Genomic DNA, 17,499 nt, shown 5'->3' with positions numbered 1-17,499 from the left:
TATAGGGGACTGCAGGCAGTCAGGTTCCACGGGCTATGCTGACTGCTGGTTGGTGGGGGAGCAGGGGTTGCTTTAGGCAGGAACAGTAGTGCAAAGAGCCTGTGGCCGGAAGCCTGATTAAAGAAGCAGAAACTGTTGTTTATCTCTTGCTCCCAGTAGGGCTTTGGTTTTCTCTAGATTATTATTAGTAACTTTCCATTTTCTGAGGCCTCCTGGCCTGGGCCTGCTCAGGGTAATTTTCCTCTTCAACAAAAGGGACAGAGGGAGAAAATCTTCAAGCAGACTAACCACCAAGCATAGAGACCAACTTTGGGGCTCAATCTCTTGAGTCACAAGGTCATGATCTGATCAAAAACTAAGCATCAGACACTCAACTGACTGAGCCACCCAGGAGCCCCTTAAAAATTTTATTTTTAAAGTAATCTCTATACCCAGTGGAGGGCTCAAACTTGTAGCCCCAAGATCAAGCATTGCATGTTCTACCCATTGAGCCAGCTAGACATTCCTACATCAGGGTTTCTGAACCTTGGCCCTACTTATTTTAGAGACTAAATCTTACTTGTGGGGATCTATTCTGCGCACTGTAGGATATTTAGCATCATCCCTGGCCTCTACACACTAGACACCTCTAGTACTACCACTCCTCACTTGTGACAACCAAAAATATCTACACACAAAGGAATGAAACTGGACCCTTCTACCACACAAAAATCAACTCAAAATGAGTAAATATTTAAATGTTAAGACCTAAGGGGCACCTGGCTGACTCAGCTGGTAGAGCATGTGATGCTTGATCTCAGGGTCATGAATTCAAACCCCATATTGGACATAGAGTTTACTTTAAAAAATAATAGTAGTAATAATAATAAATAGATAAACAGATAATGTTAAGACCTGAAGCTATAAAACTCCTATAAGAAAATATAGGAAAAAGCTTTTTTTTTTTTAAGATCTTATTTATTTATTTGACAGACAGTAGGCAGAGAGGCAGGCAGAGAAAGGGGAGGAAGAAAGCTCCCCGCCAAGCAGAGAGCCTGATGTGGGGCTCAATCCCAGGAGCCTGGGATCATAACCTGAGCCAAAGGCAGAGGCTTAACCCACTGAGCCACCCAGGGACCCCTAAGAAAATGCTTCTTGACATTAGTCTTAACACTAAGGTCTTGGATGTGACACCAACACATCAAACTAAGAAAGCTTTTGCACAACAAACAATTGGAATGAAAGGGCAATCTATGGAATGGGAGAAAATATTTACAAGCCATATCTCTGACAAAGGGTTAATATACAAAATACATAAAGAACTCCTACAACTCAATAGCAAGAAAACAAGCTGATTTTAGAAACAGACGAAGGAGGGGTGCCTGGGTGGCTCAGTTGGTTGAGCAACTGTCTTTGGCTTGGGTCATGATCCCAGGGTGCTGGGATCAAGCCCCATATTGGGCTCCTCTCTCGGTGGGGAGCCTGCTTCTTCCTTTCCCTCTGCCTGGTACTCTGCCTGCTGGTGCTCTCTGTCAAATAAATAAATAAAATTTTTAAAAAAATAAAAATAGACAAAGGAATTGAATAGACATTTCCCTAAAGAACCATCAAGTACATAAGAAAAATAAAATCAGGGTTTTTTTTTTTTTTTAGGTTAATGTAATACAAATCAAGAGCACAATAAGATATCATCTCATATTTGTTAAGATAGCTATTAAAAAAAGATAATAAAGGTTGGTGAGGATGTGATGAAAAGAGAACCTTTGTACACTGTTGGTGGCAATGTAAATGGGTGAAGTTGCTACCAAAAACAGTATGGCAGTTCCTCAAAAACTTAAAAATAGAATTACTTTTTTTTACTAATCCCAAGTCTAAGTATATATCCAAGGTATTAGAATCAGTATCTTAAAGAGGTACTGCACTCGCATGTTCATTGCAGCATGATTCACAATAGCCAAGACATGCAGACAGCAAAAATGTCCATCAACAGATAAATGGGTAAACACAATGTAGTATGATTTAGCCATTAAAAAAAGGGAAATCCTACAGCTTGTGACAACATGGATGAAAGAGGAGGACTTTATGCTCACTGAAATAAGCCAGACACGGAAGATAAATACTACATGACACCACATGAATCTAAAATAGTCAAACCCATAGAAACAAGACGATAGAATGGTGGTTCCCGGGGGCTAAGGTGATTGGGAAACGGGAAGGTATTAGTCAAAGAGTAAGACATTTTACTTATATAAGTAAGTCCTAAAAATTGACTTTACAGCATAGTGTCAACACGTAATAATACTATATCATACTTAATATTTTATGAAGGAAGATCTTATGTTTGCTCTATATATGTAGTTTTATACATATATATAGTGAGTTTTTCATATATATAAATATATAGAAAAAGTTATATAGAGAGTGTGAGAGAGGAGGAGGGAGGGAACGAGAGAGAGAGCATGTATGCATGCAGGAACAAACGTTTGAAGGTTTATGGCATAGACTGTGGGGAGTATTTTCATGGGTATATGCTTATCTCTAAATGCGTCAAGTTGTATATCAATCATACTTCAATAAAATGGCTTAATAATAAGATAAGTAAAATGTATGGAAACAGCCTCAGTTGGGAGTCACTGCTTGAGCAGTTTCTTGAAAGAATTGCCTATACAGTTGACCCATGACACCATGGGTTTGAATTCTGTGGGTCCACTTATATGCAGATTTTTTTTTTCAATAAATAGAGTAAGCATATTTTCTCTTATGATTTTACCACTTTTTAACATCCTTTGTTGTAAGAATACAGTGTATAATACATACAACATACAAAATACATGTTCATCAATCATGTTACCTGTTAAAACTTCCAGTCAACAGTAGGCTATTAGAAGTTTGGGGGTAGTGAGGATATACTCAGATTTTTGAGCAGAGGGTTGACACCCTAACCTCTGTGTTCAAAGATCAATTATATTTGCTCTCTTTATATACTTTTCTTTTTTCCTTACCCATCATGCTCTTGGATATACCTCTTAGATTAGTACACTTGGACTTCCATAACAAAATACCACAGAATGGGTACCTAAACAACAGAAATAGATTTTCTCACAGTTCTGGAAACTAAAAGTTCCACATTAAAGTGCCAGTAGATTGATTTCTGGTGAGACGACTCTTTCTGCTTATAGACTGCTGCCTTCTGAGCCCTCACTTGGCCTTTCTTCTATGCCCACACAGAGTACTCTGTTAGCTCTTGCTTGCCGGGGTCCAGCCTCGACAGGTCCAGGTATCCCCAAAGGAGGGGCAGTGTTGGCAAGAGGAATGAGAGAACCACACAGTGAGTTTTGGTCTGTTTAGTGGGTTTAGGCATCTCCATCTTTATTCTGATTTTAGAGCTTCTTATATAGGCAGTTTACTTGGGGTAGGGGGTTACATTCATGCAAAGGACATCAAGGGACTCAAGCACTCATCAGATAATTTCTCTTTGTTCAGTACATGTTATTCTGGTTAAGCTATAATGGGTACAGACTGGCACCAGGGATGGGGGACAGGGTCTGGCTTCTTGAGTAATTATGTCCCTCAGAAAGCCATGGAAGGTAGCATAAATATGTGCTTTTTGGTAAAAAAAAAAAAAAAGGGGGGGGGGTTCCTGGGGTCTGCAGGAAAACAGGATATAGATTAATGGAAATGGAGAAGCTTTACAGATGAACTAGATAGTAAGGAACTGCAGAAAAACAGGATGTAGATTCATGGAAAACGAGAAGCTATCTGGAGGAACTAAGTACATAGGAGAGAAGTAGGAACAAGAAGGCATTACCTTTGCGGGAGACAGGGTGTATTTCAATGGCTCGGCTTGGGAAATCACCGGACAAACATCATCCTAGGGAGGAAACCGTCTATCACAGTACACATCTAAAGTTCTGTTTGTGGCAGATTAACAAGGGGCTCTTTATTTGAAAGAGATACAGGGATCAGAGAAAAAGGCAAGAGACTATCAGACCGTGGTTATCTGCCGAGCTAATCCGGCCCTCGGCAGGATTTGGCCTGCATCAAACCTTAACCTAGTGGGGCAATGCCCTCAACCAGGCCTCATGGCTCCCAACACTTGCTCTTTTATAAGAACAGTTCTTTTGGATCTTATGGTCTCACTTAACCTTAATCATTCCCTTAAAGGTCCTATTCTCCAGATGTAGTCACACTGGGTGATAGGACTTCAACATATGAAGCTTGGGACATAATTTAGCCCATAACATCTCTGGAAGTGCTCTTGCTAGGAGCACCAGTATTGCAGTTGTTATCAAATCTAACAAATTCTTTCCAGTCCTTTCTTAATTTTTTTAGCATTTGACATTGTTGACCACTTTTTCACGAAAGATCCTTAGCAACTGGATTTCATGGCACCTTTCCAGAGCTCTAATGTAACCATCTCATTGGCTGCTCCTGCTCACCCTCTGGTATAACTCTTGGCTTCAGTCCTTTAAATATCAACGTTTCTCACAGTTCTGGCTTAGACTTTCTCTTCACTCCTATTCTCAGTGACTCTTACGGTTTAAAGTATCAGTATTCTGATGAACACTCTCCTGGGCCCTAGACTTATTCACTTTGATGTCCTGTGGGCACTCCACCATTCTATTGGCTCTCAAACAAAATACCTTCAGCTTATTTTTACTCTAAAGATGGTGCTACCAGTCACCTCAATTCTGAGTCAGAAGCCTAGCCCAATCCCTCCCAAAAGCTCTCAGCTCTTCCTCCTGTGTGCTTCTCAATACTTGAGGCACCTAGTGCACTCTAAAGTGACTATTTCCTTGCCTGAATGCCTGCCAATCTGGAAACTTGTTGAGGGCTCAGAGTATGCTCCCTGTTATATCCTCACCCTCCAACACACTGAATGACATATTGGTGGATAAATTCTCCAGATGGAACAGGATTTGGAAGTACCAGTGGACACCATACTGCACCATGTGTGTCCACATACTCATGAACCGGAGGCCCAATCCCACACGTGGTGTTAGATGGAGGATGGGCAGTAAATTACCCTGCCAATTGAAAAGGTAGTTTGAAACCAGAAAACAAAGCAAGCAACTCCATACAGTTTACAATTTTATTTAGGGTAACTCACTGATGGGATCAGATGGGGAACAATCCAGGCATCCACACAACTATTTTCCATGAAGTCCAGACTTTAGTCCCCAGATTTTATAGAGCAAGGGGATGCAGAGGGCATTGTGGTGAAGGCAAAGGCTCTGATATGTAGCAGACATGATGCAATCTGTGCATGGTAGGGTGGGGTGGGCATAGAAAACTGTTATCCCTACTAGATATTTTAAAAATTAACTACATAGGGGCACCTGGGTGGCTCAGTTAAGCATCTGCCTTCTGCTCAGGTCATGATCCCAGGGTCCTGGGATCAAAGCCCACATGAGGCTCCCTGCTCAGCAAGAAGCATGCTTCTCCCTCTCCCACTTCCCCTGCTTGTGCTCGTGCTTTTTCTCTGTCAAAATAAATAAATAAATAAATAAAATCTTAAAAAAAAACAAACAAACCTATATAATGGGGATACACCATAGAATGTACAGCAATTATCAATAGCACAAAAAATGTACACCATGATTCAAAGATGCGACAAGTACACCTGCTACTATACTTCATGTGTCATGTCATGAAAGTGAAAACAGCACATTGGGTATAAACAGAAAACCTTATCCAGTCATAGGTGGGGCTATAAGACGGGGCTGGAGTTAAAGCAGTCCTGAGCTGGGAATAATGCAAAGTCCTATATCTTTACATAAAAAGAGCCTTGGAACACTCTTTTTCTTCCCTCCACAGCATGGCTATCATGTTTTATATTTCACTATGCTATCTACAGAAGTATTATGTGAGTATAAGGAGTTACAAATACAGAAAGTATAGGTTCACACAACTTAATGTAGAGACAACACTAGCTGGTGCCATTGATGTATATTCATAAATGCCTCCAGAGAGGCATTATTGGTCACACACCAATAAAATCCCACATCTGCAACACCACAAATGCTACAATGCATTGTCCTTTCAAATATAGGAAGTCTTCAGCCACATATAAATCTTTTTGTTACCTAGTCAGACTTAAACTCTACCAGTTACTGAGACACTATTGATTACAAGTTGACCATCTAGATCTTAGGTTTTAAAAGCATAAAAGAACTGTTTCCCTAAAGTTTTCTTTGTTTCAAGGAGTACAGTGGATGGAGCTACAGAATACACTAGTACAGACAACCCCTGGATATATCCATCAGTGAACCTACTTTATGCCTGGTTTCCATTTATACAATGAGTAAGGTATCTTCACCATACCCAGGGTAGTTCCTGTTTATGGGGAATTCGTTATCTCTTTATTCCATCATCAACTCCACCATCCTTTTCCCTATATTTAAAGGTCCCTGGAGATTGTAAGACAGTAATATACATGACAGAAGTATTCATGAATCATCCAACTCTATTGGTGGTGTTACAAGTGATGTGGCCATTTGAGAGGCAAAGAAAATGCTTAAGAATCACACACACATGCAATTGAATTTATTTGCTGAATTATGCCTTTTAATTCCTTTCTAAATACCTCTTAAATGCCTTTTAATTTAATGAAAGGCTTTGCAATATCACGTTTTCTTTTTGTTGGTATAATCGCTTTATTAGTTCAAATCAAGGGACTTTAAGCCATCATGATGATGCACTACTTAGTTCTTCTATTATGTAGCTGAAATTTCAGAGGAATGAAATAACAGTAGAATAATACATTTCCTTAAGTTGATTGTATAACAGACTCCACCTCCACAGAGAATCATTACTAACGTTGTTAGTTTCCATCTTTAGGAGAAGGTGGAAGGTCACAACATTTTTGCCTTGGTTATCAGACTTCCTGTACAACCACTGCAAGGCAAGATGGTCTTTAAAAGGCCACGTACCGCTTACTCCCTGACACCCCAGGCCTAGGGGTTGAAGTTATGGCAGGGATACTCAACACCAAAACTCAAGTCTGAAGGTGAGCCTGTCCTTTAGGCTACTAAACCCCTAAGGGAGAACCTGAACTTCCAGTACCCAGCTCTGCCACCTCTAAACTGGGACACTTTAAGTGAAGCCACCGGGATAATTTACAAAATCCCATATAACCCATAAGAGACTACCATAAACAGCTCTGGGAATTAAGTGTGGAAAACCAGCATAAAAATGACATTCCACAGAACTGAAAGGCTTTGGCTCCAATCAACTTGTAAGCGAGGATCTATAGAACTACAGGTCTGTTACCCAGTCAGAATGCTGCCATTTTTCACTGCCCACAGGCAGTGTTAGTTTTTGGAGGGCAGAACATACCCTGACTAGGAAACCCCAAACAAAGTCCTAAAAGCCAATCATGAGACACCCACCTTGGGCACAAGATAGATACCAATCTCTATACCTGCTGTACAGGTAGAGAGCATCTGCCTCAAATCTGTCTGAAATTCATAAGGTACCTCGGTATTCCATCTCTTAGTTACCTAAGGGAAGAAGGCACTCATACATTAAATTATCCAAGTTGCTTAAAAACAAAAGGGAAAACAGAAATCAAAAAACATCCTTCAAAACAAACAAACAAACATCTTTCAAGAAAAATCTACCATTCAGGATACTATTCTGTATCATTCTATAGTCCAGAAAAACAATCATTTGAAAACAAACAAACAGTAATAGACACAACCTAGACCATTCGGCCTGAAAATTATAATCTTAGCTGTGTGACCAAGAGTGAACTGAAGTTATCTTCTTCACAGGGCTGTGATAGGATGGAAAAAAACATGTACACACTGATAGGAAATGAGAGCAGAGGCAAATAAGACTTTAAGAAGACTAAAGGTAAGATCGACAGTGTTCTGGTTTAGAAACTAAGGCTGGAACTTAAATTTCCCCGGGGGTCCTTATGTGTCCCATTCATCACTTACTTGCTTTATCTCATTTTTGCTCCCCAGTATAATCATCCCCCACGCTGTACATTGGGCCCTTCCTACTCTTTTGAGCCCTCTCCCTAAACATAGGGTGATCCAAACTCAAGCTTCAACCAGGTGTTCATGACCTGCTAGTCCAGTCCTCCCACTGACAACTACACAGTAAAGCAAGACAACTTTCTTTCCCAAGCTTCCTTGTCCATGGATGTTATCATTTTCTCTAGGTACAAGTTCAAACCCCAGCCTTTTTTTTTTTTCTTTTGACAGAGAGCTAGAGAAAGAGCACAAGCAGGCAGAGCAACAGGCAGAGGGAGAGGGAGAAGCAGGCTTCCTGCTGAACAGAGAGCCCAATACGGTGCTCAGTCCCAGGAACCTGGGATGAAGTCCTGAACCAAAGGCAGACGCTTAACTGACTGAGCCACCCAGGTGCCCCTCGAGCCTTTTTATTTTTCCCTTAAAGAATCAGTTTTGTTAATGGATTCTCTGAGATTTTACCTTTTACTCCCCTGTGAGTTAGGATCCTTTATATCCAATGTTCAGTTAAACTGACTTTATACAGGGGTTTCAGCCATATGGACATGCTTCAAATTCCTCCTCCACTATACTGCCAGCTGAAGAGGCCTAGAGCACATTTCTTCCTGTCCCTTCTCCATTCAATTTGCTTTAGGCACCTCCTTACTGCCTACGGACAAAAATCGCAAAAGGAAAATTTCTACTATTTTAGCCCAGTCTGTTTAGACCCATTTGCCCAACTTGTCACAGGTCTCCCTTCTGGCTGATTCTTCTCAAGCTCAATCCCTGAAACAAACTTGACCTCTCCTGGATCACCAATCCAGCTCTTGCTACTGTCTCCAAACCACAGCCCCCAAATTTGTATCAAAATTCACCGCCTCCACAGGGACTGCCCTTTCTCAGCAACTTCACCTAGCTCTATGTGCATGACTCTTTTCTCTTTCCTTTACCACCACCCAGCTTTCCATCAACTCCTATAGCTCTTTGTTTCAAATTACATCACAGTTTCCTAGAATGTAGGATCTCAAACCTGGGATCTCTCCCAATCCTACAAACATGGGCACCTACAGTTGTTTAAGAACATACTTCCAAAATAAATAAAATCTTTTTTAAAAAAGTATTTCTTCATTATCTTGAGAGACAGAGATCACAAGAAGGCAGAGCGGCAGGCAGGGGTGGGGGAAGCAGGCTCCCCGCTGAGCAGAGACGCCAATGTAGGGCCCAATCCCAAGACCCTGAGATCATGACCTGAGCCAAAGGCAGAGGCTTAACCCATTGAGCCACCCAGGCGCCCTGAAGAAATACTATTGATCTATGGCTGCCTTTGCATCCAGGACCCAGTATGGAACCATCACAGACAACAACAAAATGGGATGAGTCCATTAGTCACTTACATTTTCAGGGCTTGGGAGAGGCTCTCTTGGACTCCAATCCCTCCTGCATGGCCATGGTTATGTTCCCCTCGGAACCTGCCATCCTGTCCTGTCACTTTGCACACCACAGGGATGTTCTCGTATTCTCCAAGATTTAACCTGTCCTTTTCTCTGGTGCTCCACACAATAAGTTGGGGAGGAAGAGAGCACTCAGCTGGCATCCTGATAACCCTGCCAACCTCATGATTAATCCTCCCTTTGGAAGACATCTCACAGCTCAGTGGACTAACTTCTTCCAAGAGGCATTCTATCTGATACATTTCATCTTCAGCTTCCTCTTCCAAATCATAGTCTTCTAAATCGTTGGGAAGTACAGTGTTCAAGGTACCATTTTTCTTCAATAAATAGACTGTGTTCCCACTTGAGAAGTTTCTCAGGAACTTCTGCTTCCTGCCTTTCAGTTTTTTAAATCTTTGCACACTTTTTGAAGTTCTCATGATCCTCCTCCTCAATCTCATCATTCATGGTCATTTCTTCTTCATCTGTGTTCAGTCTCCCATTCCTGATGGTCCTTCTCCATGATCCCTTAGTTTTGCAATCTGGAAATGACTCTTCCATCATTGCTCAAGGGATCTCTCCAGCTGTGCATCCTGCCACCAGCTCCTATCACACTGAATCCCTTCATCTACCAGCCTGCTATTCATCTGGACCAACCAGGCATAGCTAGACACATGCTTTGAGCAGCTGTCCCTCTTCTCTCCACCACCTCTTCCAGTTCTCCACATATGAATTCTTCTTCTGTTGTCTTTTTGCTCTCTGATGAGGACTCAGGAGATTTCTCATGCTCTGCATCCTGCCACTGGCTCACATCACACTGAATGCCTTCATCAACATGGCTGAACTGGGCGAGGGAGGTAGGGGGGAGGACATAATTCTCAGGGTAGCTGTTGCTCTCTACAACTTCACCTTTGCCCACTTTCACAGGGAAGCCACGGCCCCCACTACCATTGTCTGGCATGCTTTCCCCAAAGTGAATAGGACTCCAGGTTTTGAACTCTAGGCTCAGGTCCTCAATGGCTTTATTGCTGGAGCAGACTGGCCTTTCCTGCTGAGCTTATCGCCATCTCCAGAAGACTGGCACAGACTGGAATTCAGAGTATCCTGGATTTCGTCTCTGTCTTTTGCTTCATCTAGAGAGGACAGGAATTGGAGAACAGCTGCATAGCCTTTTTCTTTACCCAAGTTCATGTCCATGATGGAACCCAACTTTACCACCTCATCACTTTCTTACACCATGACACTGTTCCAAACACAGAGTGCTTTCTTTGTCTTTACACATAATGCCATCTGTACCTTCGTGACAGTTATGAAGCACACTTCTCTCCCGAGAACTCTGTGAAATCCTACAATGCTGCACCATGATGTCTGGCATGGCTTTACCATAAGCCAGGTCATACAAATGGATAGTTTCCTTCAAAGTCTCCCACAGCTGTGTTACAGAGGATCCTTTGCATTGCTCTAGCCCCACTTTCCCTTTCTCACATGCATAGTTTACTTGAGGTGGTGTTCTATTTATGGTGTTAGGAGAAGGGTTCTCACCATGTAGCTGCTGCTTCTGGGCAACAGAAGACAAAACTCCATCTGTTGCTTGAGGAATGTTTTCAGTTTCTATGTCACTATTAGAAGTTGGGATACTGGTCACCATATCACCTTCTGAGTGGGTGTCTTGTTTCTGAGACTTGTTTTCAGCCTGATGAGGTTCAGTCTGAGTCTCCTTCATCTTCATTTTCTACACTGCTGGAACTGTGCTGTGGAACAGCACACTGCTACACTGTGCTGGACTGTGTTACACTGCTGGAACTATGCTGTGTTACAAAACATAGGTCTTTGGTTAAGGGCAGTGGGCAATGGGGACTACGGGATGAGGAAGCCAGGAGACTCAATGAGTATCACTGAATATGGGAAATACAGACTTCCATTTCTGAAACCTAGGGTAAGAACACAGTAGTTAGCCACTCGGTCTCCTGCAGCCAGTCACAACATTCAGCCAGGATGCAGCCAGCTGACCACACCAGTTGGTCAAATATGCAGTGTTTTCAACACCAATTGGTAGCTACTGGCCCCCACTTCTCCATGGATATCCTCAGGATTTGACAAGGGAAAGGGCAATGACCAGAACCATGGGGCCTCCAGTACGTTCCTTCACCACGAAAGCAGGCATCTGTTCTGATGGGTTGGTCGCCAGGCTATCAGATAGTCAGTGTTTTATGAATCACCCCTACTTAGTAGTGGCTCTTTTTCAGAGAGACCTAGCACCTAGGAAGAGTAATTTAGGATTGCTGTGGCTGTGGAAAGAATAATTATGTCAGCTCTTATAAAGCAAAGAAGAACAAAAGTTCTTTGTATGTACAGGCCTTTCTAAACCTTTTTATTCAGCACTACTCATTCACAGACCCATCTTCCCCTGTTTTCCAGCCTTCAGAAGTAAAGAGGGCAATGGTGCCAATAATGCCAGACACATTTCTGTCATACAAATTCATGTGGGGAATGGCATTTGATTTCGTAAGACAGATTTATACAATTGACAAAGATAAAACTTCTAAGTCTATAAAAGAAATAGTTAACTGAGATCTGCATTGAGCAGGCAATTTACTCAATATGGTGAGGTTGATCTTATGAAGTAAATTTCGCTGTTGGAATGCACCAAAATGCTTCTTGGACCTGGCCTAAGGTATTTATACATACATGTTCATGAATTTCTTCCTTTATTGAAAGGAAGCAAACAAGTCTCAGCTTGGACCTCAATATGGTCTACAGAGGTTAGAAGTCAACAGAATGAAGTTCATGTAACTACAGACAGACACAACTTCCCACCATACATGTTGCACTATATCACACATTGGAACAAAATACCTTAATAGCAGGTCCCTGTCACAGTACTCTATCAGTCATCCACTACAAAAACTTAGAGGTTAGAGCTGGGGTTTTTTCTTTCCCCTCACTGGTCAGCAAAATCTCTTGCTATTCTTTAATACCTTCCCCCTTCCATTACCATGCAAAGGACTTCAAGTTTTCTCCCACATTTTTACCTCAATAACTACTAGTCAATTTCTTGACCCAACTTCCTGATATACCATAGATTAATGATCCATACTACTACTAGAATTATCTTTCTAGCCCAATTCTATCTAGTCCCTCACTCCAGGGAAAGTAGTTGAAGGGTGTGTCACTGCCAGTGAGGAAATGAGGAACAATGACCACATTTCTTAGGATCCCCAAAGGTCCTCATTATGTGATGTCACTCTTTCATCTCACTCTCCCCCTAAGCCTGTAGGCTCTAGTTATATGTAGGTTCTCCCACAGGCCGACTACTCTTCACTTTTCTGGGACATCCTCTTTCCATACTCCCTTCCAACTGCCACAAAAATCTTAAAGAAAAAAAAGAAGGAAAGGATAAAAAAAAATACAAATCCCACACTTTGTGACAACAGATGGACTTTGAGGGCATTTTCTTAAGGGAAATAGGTTGGACAGTGAAAGCTAAATGTTATGTCTCACTTAATACATAAATTCAGCCCTCTATTTCAATTGTACAGCATGGTGTACTGCATATGTAATTAACATTAAAAGATGGTAGATGCTGGATTTTGGTTGTGTAAGAAGCTTGCAAGTCACTTACTCCAAACAAAATAAAAAGCCGAACTGGAAAAAAAAATCAAGAACACTTCTCAGATCCTTTGCAGCACACGTTACAGGGCAAAGTGCTACCCACAAAGTTGGAGAGATATGTGAATACAAACACAAATAATACAAATACAAAGCCTCAGAAGAGGCTAGTTAACTACTGGAACAAAATCCAAGAGATAAAAACTCTATGAGAACTAGTAGTAGGGTAGGGAAAATAGAAACTGATACTGACAAATTGTGGGCTCAGGGTCAACACATCTGAGAGTTAAAAACTTGAAGGGGACCCTTTGCTTTTCTGAGTTTTATCTTCAGTACCTCAACTAATTTCTCACAGTAAATCTAAGAGAAAAATCCCCTGTGCTTCCCACAGGGAGAGTGGGAATGAGGAGGCATTGTGACACATGCCAGAAAAAGTCTATTCTAAACAAGGTCATACCTCAGAAGAGGCTAGTTAACTACAGCCTAACTGATGGGGGGTGGGGGGGGGAGAGGCAAATACTTGTCTCAAAAACCCACCCTAACTCTTCCCTACCCAGTGAGAGAAGGAAAGTGATCCCTGTCTCACCTCCACAACTTAATACATTACTAAAGGCCTGTTTAAAGCATTTCCTTTTATCCAGTACAGAATGCCTGACAATCAAGAAAACATCACAAGATATACCGTGATGTTAACAAAAAATTGTTTTGCTTACAAAAAATTCATTTTAAATATGAAGACAGTAGGGGTGCCTGAGTGGCTCAGTCAGTTAAACTTCTAACTCTTGATTTCAGCTCAGGTTCATCTCAGGGTCATGGGATCGAGCCCCGTGTTGGGCTCCACATGCAGCATGGAGCTGGCTTGAGAATCTCTCTCTCTCTCTCTCTCCCTTTGCTACTCCCCCCTTTCTAAAATAAACAAATAAATCTTTAAAAATAAATAAATATGAAGACAGGAATGACAAATAAATACATGGAGAAAGAAATACCACACTAATACTAATCAAAATAAAGTGGACAAGTTTCATTTCTCTCAGACAGGAGAGACTTCAGAGCAAGGAAAGTGATCAGGGATAAATAGTGGCATTACATGAAACATCAATTCTCCACTGAAACATAACAATCCCTAAAGTGTATGCCCTTAACGGGGTGAAACTATGGGAGGCAAATTGATAGAACTACAAGGAGAAATAGAGTGATCCACCATTCCTATTGTGAGTCTTTAACACTCCTCTATCAAAATAAGGCAGATGTAGTGGGTAAAAAAAAGCCGCAAAGACAATAGAACACAACACCTCCCTCAACCAACTAGAAATAACTGACATCCACACATATTACTTCATCCAACAGAATACACATCTACTCACACCCACATGGAACATTCATCAAGACAGACTACACTGTGGACCATAAAACACTTTTTACAAATTAAAAAGCATATTAAGCATACAGTGTCTGCACTTAGCATACAACTGAATATAGAAAAACAAAGATCACTGTAAAATCCCAAATACTTTGAGATTAAATAACTACTAAGAAACACTGAATCAATGAAGAAATCTGAGAAGTCTAAATATTTAGAACTAAGTGAAAATACAATTGTCAAAATTTGTTGGATGGCACCAAAGCAGTGCTTTGTAAAGATCTAAAAATCAATCATCTAGCCTCTAACTTAGGAAAGACAAAAGAAATACTATGAACTCTGTTCCAAGATTCCATAACCTAGACAAAATTGACCATTCCTTTTTTTTTCTTTTTAAAAAAAATTTTATTTTTTAAATTTCTTTTCAGTGTCCCAGAATTCATTGTTTATGTACCACACCCAGTGCTCCATGCAATATATGCCCTCCATAATACCCACCACCTGGCTCACGCAACCTTCCACTCCTCTCCCCTCCAAAACCCTCAGTTCCTCAGAGTCCACAGTCTCTCATGGTTCATCTCCCCCTCCAGATTCCCCCAACTCCCTCTCCTCTCCATCTCCCCATGTCCTCCGTGTTATTCCTTATGCTCCACAAATAAGCAAAACCATATGATAACTGACTCTCTCTGCCTGACTTTATTCACTCAGCATAATCTCTTCCAGTCCTGTCCATGTTGATACAAAAGTTGGGTATTCATCCTTTCTGATGGAGGCATGATACTCCATAGTATATATGGAACACATCTTCTTTATCCATTTGTCCGTTGAAGGGCATCTTGGTTCTTTCCACAGTTTGGCGGCTGCAGCCATTGCTGCTATGAACATTAAGGTACAGATGGCACTTCTTTTCACTACATCTGTATCTTTAGGGTAAGTACCCAGTAGTGCAATTGCAGAGTCATAGGGTAGCTCTATTTTTAATTTCTTAAGGAATCTCCACACTGTTTGACCAATTCCTTGAAAGGCAAAGATTGCCAGATTCACACAACTAATAAGGGACATTTGTATAGGCCTATATCTAATAAGTTAATCTATTAAGGCCTATATCTATTGAATCAATAACTGATTACCTTCCAGAACAGAAAGTGTCAGGCCCAGAAGGGCTCACTGGTGAAATCAACCAAACACATGTAAATGTACTCAACCAATGTTTGACAAAGGAGCAAAGAGAATACGATGGAGCAAAGATAGTCCTCTCAATAAATTCTCCTGGAACAACTGGACACACATGCCAAGAAGTGATTCTAGACACAGACCTTAAAACAAACACTCTTCACAAAAATTAACTCAAAATGGACCACAGACCTCCATGTAAAATGTGGAAACTATTAGACCTAGAAGTTAACACAAGAGAAAATCTAGATGATCTCAGGAATACTGACGACTTAGCTACTATACCAATCCACAATCCATGTAAGAATTGACACTTGTGTAACTCTGGGCCAGTCTGGGACTCTGAGCCTCTGTTCCCTCGTTTATGAAACAATGAAAACAATAATACCTAGCTCATGGAGCTGTTGAGGTCAAATGAGAGAATCTACTTCCAGTATTTGGCAGAATAACTGGCATATAGGTAGAATTCAAATTTTCTATTAAGGTGAACTTCAATCACTGACCCTGTGTGCTGCCATAATCTCTTTTGCGTCAGGACAGGGTGAGGGAAGGGAAGTCATGGATTTTAAGGTATTAGAAACCCTCAGGCATTGCTTGAAGGGGAGGGTCCCTAACCCCACTGAGCTTCTTGAATTTCTTACCTGCCCCAGGAACACAGAACGGATTATAGCTGGGATTCTGGTACCAAGGACTCGGGTAAGTCTGCTGGCCCACGGCATGCACACAAGAAAAGGTTCTGGCGTTACCGCCCTCAAAATGTGCATTGTTTTCTGAAGAGGAGTTCATTTTCTAGGCTGAAAAACAGGTGTTCATATTAAGGAAAGGGCAGTGGCGCTCAGCCCTGTATACTGCCGTGAAGGGAGAAATCATCCTAGTTCCCTTTCAGAACCCCAAACCTGGGTGGCAGGGTCCTCACCGTCTCTTCCCACTCGTCTGGGATCGGGGCACAGGGTTGCACTGCACTGAGGACCTGAGCAGTGCTGCCCAGGACGGGGCCGCATCTTGCCAAAGCATCTCAGCTCCCAGAGCAGCAGCAGCAGCAGCAGCAAAGACTAAAGCCTGGGAAGCCAAGGGGGAAGCTGTACGGCGCCTGGAGCGCCCCGGGCAGCGCCCAGGAGCTCCACCCGGGGCAGTGGCTTGGACCCGGCCTGCGGGTACTGGCCTTTGGCCTCACCGCCAGCATGCCTACCCCACACCACCTCCTCCCCAGTCTGGAGGAGCCCATCCCCGAGCCCAGGGTCTCCTTACCCACGGCTCACCCCCGCCCCCCACCCCGCCCAGCCCCGGTCCCACAATCCAGTCTACTCCGCTCCCCCGGGATCCGCAACCCACCACACCCATCTGCTCCAAACCTACCTCCGTGACCTGCAGAGTCTCTGGCACCCGGTGTCCTGGCTCCCGCCCTTACATACCCTAGTTGGCACGTGCTGCCTGTTGCGCAGGTGCAGCTCTAGCGCAGATGGCCCGCGCATGCGCTCTGGACGAGGTCCGCCCCCACCCCCCAGGCTGCCTTGACTGAAGGCACCTGAGGAAACTGGCGGGGAGCTTTCTGCACCATGTGAGCTCCAGTGCGTGCACACCCAAGTGTCGGTGCCTCCAGAGGACGGATCAGTCCCTGTCCCTTTTTCTCTCCCAGACTGTCCCTTCCATTTGAGTGTGTTCAGTTAGAACAGCTTAAGATACCTCCTCTGAGCTCCTGGTGTCCCTCGGGCCTAACGCCCCAGACACAGGAAGAGGAGCTGACGGAGGAGAAGGAGAGGGGAAGGAGGAAGCCAGCCTGGTCGGTGCAGGAGTTTCACAAAGGAGGGGCGCTCCAGCCTGCTTCCCGCTGAGGCGAGTAAAAACCAGGGGAGCAGAACCTGGCAGTTAAGGCCATTGGTTGGGAGAGTGAGGGACAGGGGGCCTGGAGAAGTCGTCTGTGAGCTGGTAGGTTGGCAGGTTGAGGGAGAAGCTGGCACACACGGACTCCGCTTTCTTTGCACGTGGGAGA

General features: G+C 42.8%; 1 long non-coding RNA gene across 2 annotated transcripts in view; it reads right to left on the bottom strand.

Moving 5' to 3' along the window:
* The window catches only part of LOC131829604 (uncharacterized), a 23,192-nt gene extending 5,693 nt beyond the window's left edge, over positions 1-17,499 (bottom strand). The window contains exons 1-3 of one of the 2 annotated variants that reach the window (XR_009352928.1): positions 16,866-17,499; positions 16,151-16,303; positions 9,207-11,298 (exon numbers count right to left, since the gene is read on the bottom strand). This is a non-coding gene — a long non-coding RNA (uncharacterized LOC131829604). Of the gene's footprint in view, positions 1-9,206; positions 11,299-16,150; positions 16,304-16,865 lie in introns of those variants that run through there. The other variant, XR_009352927.1, reaches the window with a different exon arrangement.

This window comes from Mustela lutreola, chromosome 4 (assembly GCF_030435805.1).
Source record: "Mustela lutreola isolate mMusLut2 chromosome 4, mMusLut2.pri, whole genome shotgun sequence".
Taxonomy (NCBI): Eukaryota; Metazoa; Chordata; class Mammalia; order Carnivora; family Mustelidae; genus Mustela; species Mustela lutreola.
Note: the sequence above shows the minus strand (reverse complement) of the source record. Positions and strands in the feature narration are given on the sequence as shown.